This window comes from Vigna unguiculata, chromosome 9, assembly GCF_004118075.2.
Source record: "Vigna unguiculata cultivar IT97K-499-35 chromosome 9, ASM411807v1, whole genome shotgun sequence".
NCBI lineage: Eukaryota > Viridiplantae > Streptophyta > Magnoliopsida > Fabales > Fabaceae > Vigna > Vigna unguiculata.
The window spans coordinates 10,787,215-10,800,808 of record NC_040287.1 but is presented as its reverse complement, the minus strand read 5'-3'; the positions used below and the strand labels follow the sequence as shown (position 1 = coordinate 10,800,808).

Here is a 13,594-nt window from a genome sequence, read left to right as displayed (position 1 = left end):
TGGAAGTCAATCAGGGTGAGAAAGGCATTTTTGTGTCCCAAGAAAGGTATGCCGAGGAGATCTTGAACAAGTTCAAGATGACAAATTGCAACCCGATTTTGACCCTAATGGAACAGGGTACAAAACTCTCGAAGTTTGATGGAGGAGACCGAGTTGATGCCAACAAGTACCGAAGCTTGGTTGGAAGCCTTCGCTATCTGACAAGTACAAGGCCAGACTTACTACTAAGTGTTGGTATAGTAAGTCGGTATATGGAGGAGCTGAGCTACAGTCATTGGAAGGTTCTGAAGCGAATACTAAGGTATATTCGAGGAACAATATCACTCGGACTATACTATACTAAGTCAGACAACTACGAACTAGTAGGGTACTCAGATAGTGATTGGTGCGGAGATGTAGACGACCGGAAAAGCACATCCGAGTATGTATTTTTCATGGGCCACATAATGTTCACTTGGCTTTCAAAGAAGCAACCCATAGTAACATTATCAACATGTGAAGCTGGGTATGTTGCAGCATCATGGTGTGTATGTCATGCGGTATGGCTTAGAAATCTTCTAAGCAAACTAGAGATGAAACAAGAAGAAGGTACTGTCATACGAGTGGACAACAAGTCAGCCATTGAGTTGGCAAAGAATCCGGTCAACCATTGAAAGGAGCAAGCACATTGATGTGCGTTTTCATTTCATTTGAGAACATGTAAAGGAAGGCAATGTGGAGCTGGTGCACGTGGGAAGCCGAGATCAAGTTGCAGATTTGTTTACAAGGTCACTACCCACTGTGTTGTTCAATAACTGCAAGAAATTGATCGGGATGGAGGATAAAAGAAACATTTAAGTTTACGGTGGAGTTTTGTTGGGTTTTTATTTTAATAAACTTAAATGTATTAGTCGTTGGGTGGTTAATGTACTAGCCGTTGGATGGTTAATGTACTAGCCGTTGAATAGTTAATGCACTAGCCGTTGGGTAGTTAATGTACTAGTCGTTTATAGCCGTTGGGAGTACAACAGACGAAAATTGTAAGCCTATAAATTGTATTATGGCATGAATAAACACAATGCAAAGTGAATAAGTTTTCCATTCTAGAGCCTCTTTCTCCTAACATGTGTAACCTATGCCTGTCATAGAAATAAAAGAATCATTACTGAGACTTACTGAAATTCGGGAGCTTGCAGATGTCAAAATTTGAGGTACATGTTATGGTATGGTTAGTGTAGTGCCATGTTGGGTAATCATCAGCGTAGATTGTTATGAATAGTTGTTGTGAATCGAAGAACATTACCATTGATACGAGGATGCATTGAAGGAACTATGTCCACCCGAAGTTCCCCAAAACCTTCTTTATCATTTCATCCCACAACACAATCATCTTCTAATGTTGCTGAAGAACATAACTAGACTTGGTTGCATCTTTGAGAAGTCGAGAACCTTAAGAAGTTGAGAGCCTTTGAGAAGTCGAGAACCTTGAGAAGTTGAGAAGTCAAGAATCTGGAGAAAGTCGACAAGAACTTGGAGAAAGTTGACGAGAACATGGAGAAAGACGACGAGAACATGCGAAAGGCGATGAACCAAAAGATGAAGTAGATTCGCCATGGCAAAAAATCAACAAGAAATGAGTAATTGCGGAAGCTGTTTTTTTTTATTTATGTAATACCATATTAGATATGTATAAGCCTTGAGAATGAAAAAAGAAAAAATAACGCACAATAGGTGTTTGATGAAAAATAACTCAGAGAGCTTTCTTACTTTTCATTTTGATTTATTAGAAACTTGTTCAATATATAAAATACAATATTGCATGATATAAAGGAAAAAGTAAAACTTAAGATATCATCATAATACATAATATTTGATAATAATAATAATAATAAAAGAGAATAAAATATATTATATTTACATCAATAAAATTAAAACCAAGAGATATGTAATATCTCTGACACATTATGGTACATAATATAATAAATTTAAGTTTTAAGTTCTTTATAAACTTTGTTGATGTTAATTTATTTGTATTCTATGCTCAAAAGTTTTATATCTTTTAATTACGTAATGTGACTATTACCTTACATCATCATTACTTGTTCACATGAAAAAAAAAAAACAAAATGACATAATTAAATTTGAAGTCCCTCATAAATTTTGTGGTATTTTTAATTAAGTTCCTATTAAAAAATTTATTTTATTGAATATCCAAAATTTTTATCTTTTTTTAGTCCCCGCCATCAACTTGCATAACATGGTCGTTTGATTCAATATTCTCAAGAACAACACTACAAACTTGGATAAAAAGAAAAAAGGAGCTTTGGAACCCTAAATTTTTTCTTTACTAAACGACATTATTTCATATCTCTACATGGTTGATTTTTGTTTTGAAATTTAATTTAAGAAATGAAACTATGTTATTTTTATGAAGATAAATAGGGTATGCTTTCATTATTATCCAAGTTTGCGTTGTTGTTTTTGAGACTGCAGAGTAAAACAATCATGTTACTTTAGATGACGGGAAAATGAAATAGTAGAAACTCAATTACAAAATATAAATTTTTTTATATTAATAAGAACTCAATTAAAAATATCTAACTTAATAGGAACTTAAAACTAAATCATAATTTTTTTTTTTCATGTGAGATAAGTAGTGAGTATGACAACATAAAGTAACGACCATGACACTCCAGATGAGGACAAAATCAATTGACATGGATTCAATTTGAAAATATAAAACTTTTGGATACTCAATAAAACATGATTTTTTAGTACAGGAATATAAACAAATTTATGTGGGATTAGACCTAAAATTCATATGAAATCTATTTATTAAATTACATGTTATATCGAAACTTACTGGTAGCAAAATAAGTCTAATTAATCCTTTTTCTGTTTCTGGTAATTTTACTGGTGAAAAAAAAAATTCCAATCAAAATGTCTGTATAAATATTGATAAGAATCAAGCATGTATTTAAATATGTATATTCACATGAACTGAAAGAGTTATTAAATAACTAACATTAATTTTGTTATCACTTATTTTGGTGGATTTAAATGATACCAGAATTTTCAATAAATGATTCTATCAACAAATGATGAAACTTAAGATAATCAAGACAACATTTTAAAACTGATTGAATAAAAGAAAAATAAATAAGAATAAAAAATGAAATAAGGTTGAATGGCAAAAACAGAAGTACAATTATAATTGAAAATAAGACAAGAACTAGTAAAGAAAAAGAAAACAATGTAGAAGACTTAAAAAGTTAGAAGAAGATGAGATGAGTGTCACTTGAAGATGAATAGAAGTTCTTGATAAAGTCTCTATAGAGTCATTAATTGCCTCCTAAGAACTAATATAGGAATCAAAGTAAGAAGTCCTTCCACAATCCAAATCCAAAATAACAAATTCCTTCTTCAAGTGTTCTCACAAGTTCAACTTTGTATATATTTTTTAAAAGTGAATTACAAGAGGTGATGACAACTATTTATAATCTCAAAAAGTGAAAACAACAAAAAAATATATCCTCTAAACAAGCCTCATTTTATAAGAAGAAGCTCAATTCAAACTTAAACTATTTTGAAACTATCATATTGGTCTATTAAAATATCAAATTTTGATAATTAAACGATTAAGGAGGTTAATCATGTTTAGGGATGACAATACGAATAAATCACGTGGGCTCGTAATCTTTAACTTAGATAGAACTATTCTATTTTATTATGTTTTATTTTATTTTATTATTTTTTTATTTCGTACTTGATAATTTTGACATATTAATTTGACCGATAATTTTAACATATTTATTTGATGTAAATTTTAATCTTATTATTTAATTTATTTTAATATTATTGTTAATGTAAACTCATTAGATAAAAATAGGAAACATTAAAACATGATTATTATTATTATTTTTACAATATTTGTGTAAAATGTTTTAAGACGTTGATTGTGTGGACTAGTCTGCAGACCCACGGATCAACAAAACTTACCCACGATTTTAAATTTTATACACAATAGTTTAACTCAACCCACTTTTTACGGTAAATTGCAACACAAATTGAAAAGGATAGTTCAACCCATACCGTCATTAACGAGTGAAGGCATTAAAATAATCATTCTAACATTTATAAATAATAAAAGAAAAATAATTTTTTGACTACAAATTTTGATAATTTTCTTTTATTTTATAAAATATCATTATTTAAGCGATTTTTCATTTTTTTATTTTCTCATTTTTAATATTTTAAAATTATTTAAAAGATGACATCTCATATTGTAAAACATCTCATGTTGTAAAAGAAAGTTATCAAAATTAAATATTCAAAATATCATTATAAATATTCACACAAAACCCATGTCGCCTCGGCTCCAAAATAGATGGCTTAAAAACTTTCCCTACAATGTGTATACCACAAAAACTTTTTCTTACAACGTGTATCAACCACTAAATAATTACAAAAAAACGATACTATTATTTCCACACCAAACAAATTTTTACTTTCCAATTTTTTTATTATTTTACAAATAAAAATTTATTTTTTTTAATGATCAAAATACCTTTAAAAGGGAGCTGGTGCATAAAAACACATTTTCAGAAAATGATTCAATCTTTGAATCTTAGAATCTTATATAGGATGATACTTTGCCAACCCTTCAGACTCATACCACCTCCTATAAGAACATTTCATAATAGTTTTTTTCTCAACTATTTAATTTATACTTTATTATGAATCACATTGTTCGTATTTACAAAAGTTGGTGTCAAAATAATTCTCTCCATATAAATGAATACTCTCACTTAGTCAAGAAATTGGTTCCGTCACTAGTGCAGTAAGGGCTTTCTGCCTCAGTTATTTTTCACATTTTGCCTCGGGTCTGGAACCGAGGCATATTGGGACGAGGCCAAAAGGTACACATTTTGGCCTCGGTTGTTTTGAAATCGGTGCCATATACACCGTTTTCTGCCTCGGGTCAGTTACGACCGAGGCCATAAGTGATAAATATTTTCTTACGTTCCAGTCCCATACCCACCACAGGATTTCTATTGCACAACTTCTGCACCAGAATCATCAATGTCCCCTAACCGCGATGGCACCAGCGCCAGCACCAGTGCGGCCAAAGACGACGCCGTTTCAAAGAAAAAGGTCGAGAACGAAGATCTGGTAAGTTCAAAAGCTGTGCATCAAAATTTCACTCTTCCTCAACTCTAATGCCTGTTAGGCTATTTCTTGAGAGTTAGAAATTAAAATCGATCGTTTCTGTCACAATTTGTGCAGTCCGATGAGGATTTGGCGTTGAAGCAGCAGCTAGACCTTTACGTTGAGAGGGTTCAAGATTCTGATGCAGGATTGCAGAAGGTTGTGGCGGTGGAGGAGGAGGCGGAGTAATCGGAGGCGATGGCGACGGTGATGCGGAGGTCGCGGAGGAGGAGGGAGAGGTCGAGGGCGAAGGCGATGCGGTCGTCGTTGTTGCTGGAGATGCGGTTGACGCCGTTGTCGGTGACGAAAGAAAGCGAGAGAGAGAGAGAGACCGCGCGAGAGAGAGCGACAGAGAGAGGAACCCTATGGAGGCGCTGGCGCAGGGAGGAAGAAGGGTTCAGGAATTTCAAACCCTAAATAAACCCTATGGCTTCGGTTGTTAGAGGAACCGAAGCCATTAACCCCCTTTTGGCACCGGGTCTCCTTGGACCGAGGCCTATACCCTGATTTCCAGCCACTTTTTGGCTTCGGGTCCTACTGGACCGTGGCCTATACCCCTCTTTGGCACCGGTTTTGAGCGAACCGGGGCCTATACCCCTCTTTGGCTCTGGGTATTTAGAGAACCGAGGCCTAAAACTTGGCTCTAGTTGCAAAAATGCCACCGCGCCATTATATGCTTCGGTTCCTGGCCAACCGAGGCATATAAGGCGAGGTAAAATGGGAATTCTGCACTAGGCATGAGGGCCTAGGTGAGCAACTCCTCGCCACAGAAGTCCCCCGGACGGAGGGTGATGGAGCTATAAAACCCTACTCTGCCACCGTCGGTGGTGGAGCTATCCACCTGCCCTCTGATGATGAAGAGCATCTCCTTCACTGGATCGCCTTCTCTCACGATGTACGAGTCTTTCGTGTTCAGCGATGACACCAGCCTCTCGCATATCGCGTCCAGAAGCTGGTCATCCATTTGCCCGAAAAATGGAACCTGAATCAATCAACACCACCACGAATATGTTTCACCAAAAAAAAAAAAAACAATGTTTCATTCACATACGTAACACACATTTTTTTGTAGTGATAAGAAGATACTTACCCGACGAACAATGTCGAGACAGAGATGCCTCTGAATCTGGCGGCGAAGGTCTAAAGGCAAAGCAAGCAAAATGGCTTCTTCGTCTACTCCTCTGGTGGCCAGCCATTTATATTGAACAAACCTTCGAACACGTTGTTGCAGTTCAGGTGGAAGCTGTCGGTGATTCATCCACTCTTATGTATCTTTTTGTCTAAGTCTCCACTCTTCAATTCTTGCAGTTGTAGATTGCAGATAATTCTTTTTTTTTTCAAAAAAGTGAAAAATCAACCCAAATTGTTAGTATGAAGTTTCAAACATATTTTTTATTGAGTTTCGACAGGGTTTGTATTTTTTACCTGCATGTTACCAATGAGATGCGCGAAGAGGATTAGACCTGCGATGCATATGAAACTTGAAAACAATGTTTCACCAATGTAAGTGCTAGTCTGAAGATTTTGTCCGTATGAACTGCACATGGGAAAAGGGGTTCACAACACAACGAACTAGAGAATCGTAATGATCTCTTCAATCTCAAACCAAAATTATATCTAACATCAAATATGGAACATGAGTGTACCTTAGATTCTTCAAACCCCACCAGAGGCAGTAGAAGTATTTTTGGATGAATCTTGATGAGGAAACGTGATCGGTGAAAGCATCAGCGAAAAGTCCAAACTGAAACTCGTTTTTGTTATTGAGGGCGTCGCAATCACTGAGAACTCTGGTGCGTTTGAACCAAGCTTGCCTTTCACGGTAGTCGATGGTAGCACAATCCAGAAACGAAGGACTACAGGATGGGGAGTGCGTTCTGTTCATCTCCTTTCTGCATGTTATTCTCCAACACTCGTACTGCCTCTGAATTGAAGCTACGTACCACGTAGCTCCCAGAACCTACACTGACCACAACATTTCAAAATGGAAAATGATATACGGAACCCTTATTTTGACTCCACACTTGACTCCTGAAGTGGCATGCACAGGTGGAATTTATTTTTGAAATTAAAAATAATTTTTTTGAAGCATTTTACAGAAGTGGCTTGTAGCGGAGGAGTTTAAGCGTTTCTATTTTCTCCTTCTCCCACGCACTCCGTCTTACCCATACTCTCTTGTCTCTGAACAGTCGCCGCACGAAAACTGTCTTCTCACCGGCAGGGTGTGCATTGTAGATGGCAAAGGGTTTATTGGTAAAAAATTTTAACATTCTTTCCTTTCTCCCCCGCGCTCACTGGTATGAGTTTTGACTTCACCCCCTTTTGTGGTCGCAGTTGTAGGTTCTATTTTCACCGGCAAGGGCAGCGGTTTCTGGAGGGGTTATTCTGGCGAAGGAAGATAACAGAATCTGTGTGGCGGCTAAACCTTGAAAGGGTTAGGGTTTGCGGACAGGGAGGGCGTTTGCTGTAGAGGAGTTCAACCGTGTATGGAGACCTGAGTAGTAATTTGCTGAACTGTTTATTAATGGCAGTCCTGAACCTCTTGCCTAAACTTTTGTTCTCATTGCAATAATAAATCTGTTAAACCACAAAATGTGTGCTTTTTTAGACTGCAAAGAAATTAAAGCTTATGAATACATGAATCAACAACACTGAGCATAAGTCTACAATATAGATTAGTATCATCTTAAGAACATTTTGCACAGTTTAGTATCACTTTCTTATAAGCAGCATTTAGTTGTGAATAGGTATATTAAATCTGTCACATTTTGTGTGTGATGACCTGTGTGCAACTAAGTGATGACCTGTGCAGCATTTCTTGTAACAATGTGGTTTTACTGAATTTTTTGAACTCAGACTATAACAGTCAATTCGTGTTTTTGGGGTGAATGACGTTGGTTAATAAGATGTGATTTGTAATAAGTGGGGTTAAAGATGTCTGATTTGTTGGTGATGACTTTTGTGCACCCAAGTGATGACCTGTGATACATTTTTTGCAATCAGTTTATTAATCCAATTTTTTATCCATTTTGTTATAGCAGTCAATAATTGTTTATGATATTATTTACTTTGGTGCATGTGATAAATTTTTAGTTATATTTGGTCCTTTGTGGATATATGTTTGATGAATTTCAATGAACTTGGTATGTTATTTAGGATTTTTAAGTAAGATATCTAGTAAACATGAACGCAAATGTATTCTGGAAGCAGGCAATAAGGGGAAGAAGAAGAAGGTGGTGAAAAATGTTGATAAGGTATAATTGGAATCTTTAAGTGATTTAACTTTTTTTATTATTTATAATAAATAATATTTTGTTCATGGTGCTATAGGTGCGAATTGTGCATAAGTGCAAAAGCAAGTACATTGTTGAAGTAAACAATGTACTAAAAGACACCTACCGTAAGCGGATCCAGGAAACACCATTTAGATGGTGTTTGGAGGTGGACAACGCATTGGAAATAAATTGTCCTTTGTTGAGGAAAGTGTTGCGTAGATGGGTTCCACAAGGGGAATACATTCGTGTAGGTCAACATTTGGTGGGGTTATCGGTTTATGATGTTTGTATCTGCCTAGGTCTTAGTATGGTTGGTAAATGTGTTGAATTTGATGTTGATGTAAGTAGGGTAGTAGGGTAAGAAATGAATTTGGTTATGTAATTAGGAAGCTCTCAATAAATGTTTTGTTAACCATTGCCAGGCATGATTGTGGTATTATGGTGTTGAAGTATCTTGAGATATGGGACGGCGTCAAAAGATTTGATAGGAAAAGCATGCCAGCTTACACTGATGTCAGTATAATACCCTCGGAAACAAAATGTGGAAACCAATGCCCAGCCCAGTATAAATTCCAGTCCAAACGCAAATGACAACACAAATATGGGACCCAATTTGCAGCCCAACGTCGAGCCTACTAACACTGCTAATGTGGAGGATATACTGCAGAGGATGGTTCCTCCATCCACAAATATTCCATGTCTGGAGGTTAGGGAGAGTTCTAAAGTGCAATCTTCTGTTCTGGATAATATATCACTTTAGTAACTCATGACTGTTTAATGTCTTCAATTTTTAGGTTATTTATTTTTAAATTTAGTGGTTCTGTTGTTAATTTTAATTTTCATGGCACTGTTGGAATGATCTACTACATCTATGATATTAAACTTATTTTATCACTGTGGTATCCATGTAACTGTCAGTTTAACTTATTATATGATCATCTATGTACGATTAACTGTTGATCACCGATAAAGATTTTGCACACATTCATAATTTCTGATCTATGAAAAAGGTTATAGTATGAAACTCACTTACAATCAATCACATAAATAGAGTAAAATTTAATGTAGGTTACTGCCCATGATGAATCTGTGGGAAAATTGTGGCACAAGTGGAACATAACATACATGCCTAACATTGACAATAATAATTGATTATCAATGAATCATTAAGTGCTGACCTACAATAAACATTTTGCACACCTTCCAAATTCGTGGTCTCTGCTAACATAAATTCTACGAAAGTAAACCTTACCAAAGTAGGTGTGTGATAATTGATAATAACTACTCCATACTTAATGAAATATAACACCTTTATTGCGTATATGAAAAATATTAAACAACAACAAACTACGTGTGGCATAATTCATCCACAACTCCAACATGATATTTTTGTTATCTGTAATCAAATTATATGATGACTCAAGAACAATTAAATAGTGATTTGGTCCAAAAAATTGGACATAATAACTTTCAGATTTTTAAATGTAGATCAATCATATATTAAGTGTTGACCTGTGAACAACATCTTGCACATAATTACTGATTTGTCATCTGTGTGGTAACCAATATTACTAAATTTTGGACCACATATGTATTCGCTGTTCACCTGTTATAAAATTTAGTTGCACTCAATCAAAATTAAGATGAACAACATCCAACTATCACTTAACATAAACCACTCAGAATTCCATAAATGAATGACTAAACCAAACAAGGAAATTGTCATCAATCATGTCAACAATGTCTAAACATAAAAAATACCAAATTTAGCAATACAAATCCAAATTACAACAAACATAAAATCTCTAAATCAACTACTTATGGCGCTTCCTCAGATTAAATGTTACAAAAAGAGTTCTTATTGCCATACTCCTAACACGCAACCGAGTACCATCCCTTCGTCGCATATACATGTTGCTTTGTTCGGATTCTTGTGCTTCCTGATTTGGAAAATGAACTTCTTCCACATTACCCTTGTCACCAGAATTGCCAAATTCAATGCTGCCAGTGGGGTGGTTCGAATTAGGTGTTTGCGAATGACCAGCACTTGCTTCACCAAACTCAGAAAACTTCATTTTGCCCTGTTGATGCTGGCGCTGGTTCTTCCTCTCAATCATCATTGCATTCAAGTCTTCAAGTTCTTTTTGCAATTCCCCTAGCACACTTTCTTGTTGTTCAACAGCTTTAATTAAGTCAACTATTTTAGTACCCTTAGTTTGACGTCCATATACCTCAAAACCTTCTTTAACGAAGGGATTGGTCAGCTCTTTTGCAGAGGCAACAACATCTACAACAACCTGAAACAATTCACAACAAACTTCAATCAATATAGATGACAGATTTAGGAAAAAAATCAAACAAATCATCACTAGTGACCAAATAGGTCATCACTCATACATCACACAAGTGTAATCAAGTTGGCAATGAAACCACATCAATTCAGTCATACCACACGCTTCCAGGAAATTCAACACAAATCATCACTTGTGACCAAACAAGTCATCACTCATACATCACACAAGTGTAATCAAGTTGGCAATGAAACCACATTAAAGAGATAATTTCAAATGAAATCACACTATCCATACTAAATCACCCCATAATCAACTATTGAGTGCTATCACATGAAAGATCAAAAAGATTGAGTCAAACCACATGATTGCAAAAAATGCAGCACAACTCATCACTTGGATGCACACAAGTCATCATCAATAAATCATACAACTTTAATCCACTTGGGTTTGAAACCACATCAAAGAAATAACTACAAATGAACGCATATTACCCATACATAATCACCCCATAATCAACTATTGAGTGCTATCACATGAAAGATCACAAAAATTCAGTCATGCCACACGCTTCCATAAAATTCAACACAGATCATCACTTGTGACCAAACAGGTCATCACTCATACATCACACAAGTGTAATCAAGTTGGCAATGAAACAACATCTTAGGAATAATTACAAATTAACTCACATTATCCAAACAGAACCACCCAATAATCAATTATGGAATAAAGTAGTATGGAAGATCAAAAAGATTGAGTCAAACCACATGATTGCAAAAAATGCAGCACAACTCATCACTTGGATGCATACAAGTCATCATCAATAAATCATACAAGTTTAACCCACTTGGGTATGAAAACACATCAAAGAAATAACTACAAATGAACGTATATTACCCATACTTAATCACCCCATAATCAACTATTGACTAGTATGAATTCACAAAATTGAGTCAAACCACATTATTGCACAAAATGCAGCACAGGTCATCACTTGTGAGCAAACAGGTCATCACAATAAAATAAGACAAATTTCATCAACCTAGTTAGAAAACTAGTATTCATGAACCTATCAAAGCACCAAAATCAAAGAAAAGGAAAAATAACACAAACTTACCAACCACCACCTGAATCGAACAACTGAAAGCACCAAAAACCCTAACTTCGCAAGCTTCGTCTTCGATTACAGTGTTGTGGTCATTCACCTGTACAAGATAGATGTTAAATTTGTCTTTAAATAATAACTGACTCGACTATGCCGGCGAAAACCAAAAAAAAATCTCAGTTCCTTAACCGAAAAACCCACAATGACGACTTCGGAAAAAAATACCACAAACCTGTTGTCGTAGTGGAGAAACGCACAAAAATAAAACATACCTACGAACCACGAAGCTGAATCCAACAATGGAGATGAACAAAAACCCTAACTCTAGGAGGAACGTCTTCTCCCTTTGTCTTCTCTCTTCGTATGGAGTCACGTATTCTCCTTTCTTCCTTTCTCCTTTCTTCTTTCTCCCTTCGAGTGGGTTTTTCCTTTCTTTCTTTCTTTTCCCTTTTTTCGTTTTTGTTGTCTTTGCGCAACCCACTCTCCACACGAAAACCTAATTTTCAACCCTTTCAATTTTGACGCCCAAACCCACTCTCCAAAACGTGATTCTGACCCGCTCAATATTCACGCCCAAACCCACTCTCCAAAACCTGCCACGTCAGTAAAATGCTTCAAAAAAATTATTTTTAATTTCAAAAATAAATTCCACCTGTGCATGCCACGTTAGGGAGTCAAGTGTGGAGTCAAAATAAGGGGTCAGTATATCATTTTCCTTTCAAAATATAAACAAAAATATCAAGTAAGTAATATTACTTTATTCATTTCCAATTGCATTTCAAAATGAAATTTGACAACAAGAAATGTAGTAGATATGAACAGTTACATGGCTGGCGAGCATGTAGAAACCAAGATTGTATAAGGCTCCTGCCAAGGCAGTTTTGGCAACAAGTCCACCAGTCTTCAAGATTCTCCGTTGCAGAGGAAAAATCTGAAACAACCTCGGAATGAACTGAATGAGCACAATCAAAGACAGGGTGTGGTTTACATGAGCCACCGTAGAATCTTTCACCGCCGGAATCACGAACCAGACCACTATCTGGAATTGCGTACAAGAAACAAATTACATCAAATACCATTTCCAAAATCTCAAAACGAATCGCATATAAGTTTTCATTTCTATCCATTTTGTGTCCGGTTTCTTAGGTTGAATAGTGGAAGGAATATGAGAAAGGAGACCTGAGGAAGCGGAAGGGTTGCGAGGAGATCGACAACGAAATCATGTTTGAGGTAGCGTGAGGCGATGTCACGAGGATCTGTGACGAGTTCTTTGCGGCCATAAACGCGAGAGGTGGGAGCGATGTAGGCGGTGCGGAACTTGAGGACCATGTGGAAGAGGAAAAAGAGGTCGGCGACGGTGCGGGAGAAGGTGACAAAGACTCCGAGGACGAGGTCGGTCTGCATGCAGGCCTTGTCTCCCGTGATGGGGAAATAGAAGTAGAGAGGGTCGAGGAAGAGTGCGGCGATGCAGACGTAGAAGAAGGTGCGGTTCCATTTGGCCACGAACTTGGATTGAGGGTTTAGGATTTGGTACCACCATGGCACTTTCTTTCGCAGGGAGAAGGATTTGGGGAAATTGCTGAAGTGCGATGACACTGCGAGTCTATAGAAGTCGCTGTTCATCGTTGCTCTTTCCTCTCTTTTTCCGTTACCATGCAACCACCAAACAACCAGCCTCGGATATTGCAGATCATGAACGAAACTTTCTTGAAAAATCACCAAGGAAGGTAGAG

At 36.3% G+C, this 13,594-nt stretch overlaps 1 pseudogene; it reads right to left on the bottom strand.

Moving 5' to 3' along the window:
* Positions 1 to 5,776: 5,776 nt before the first annotated feature.
* LOC114163440 lies at positions 5,777 to 13,594 on the bottom strand (annotated as a pseudogene).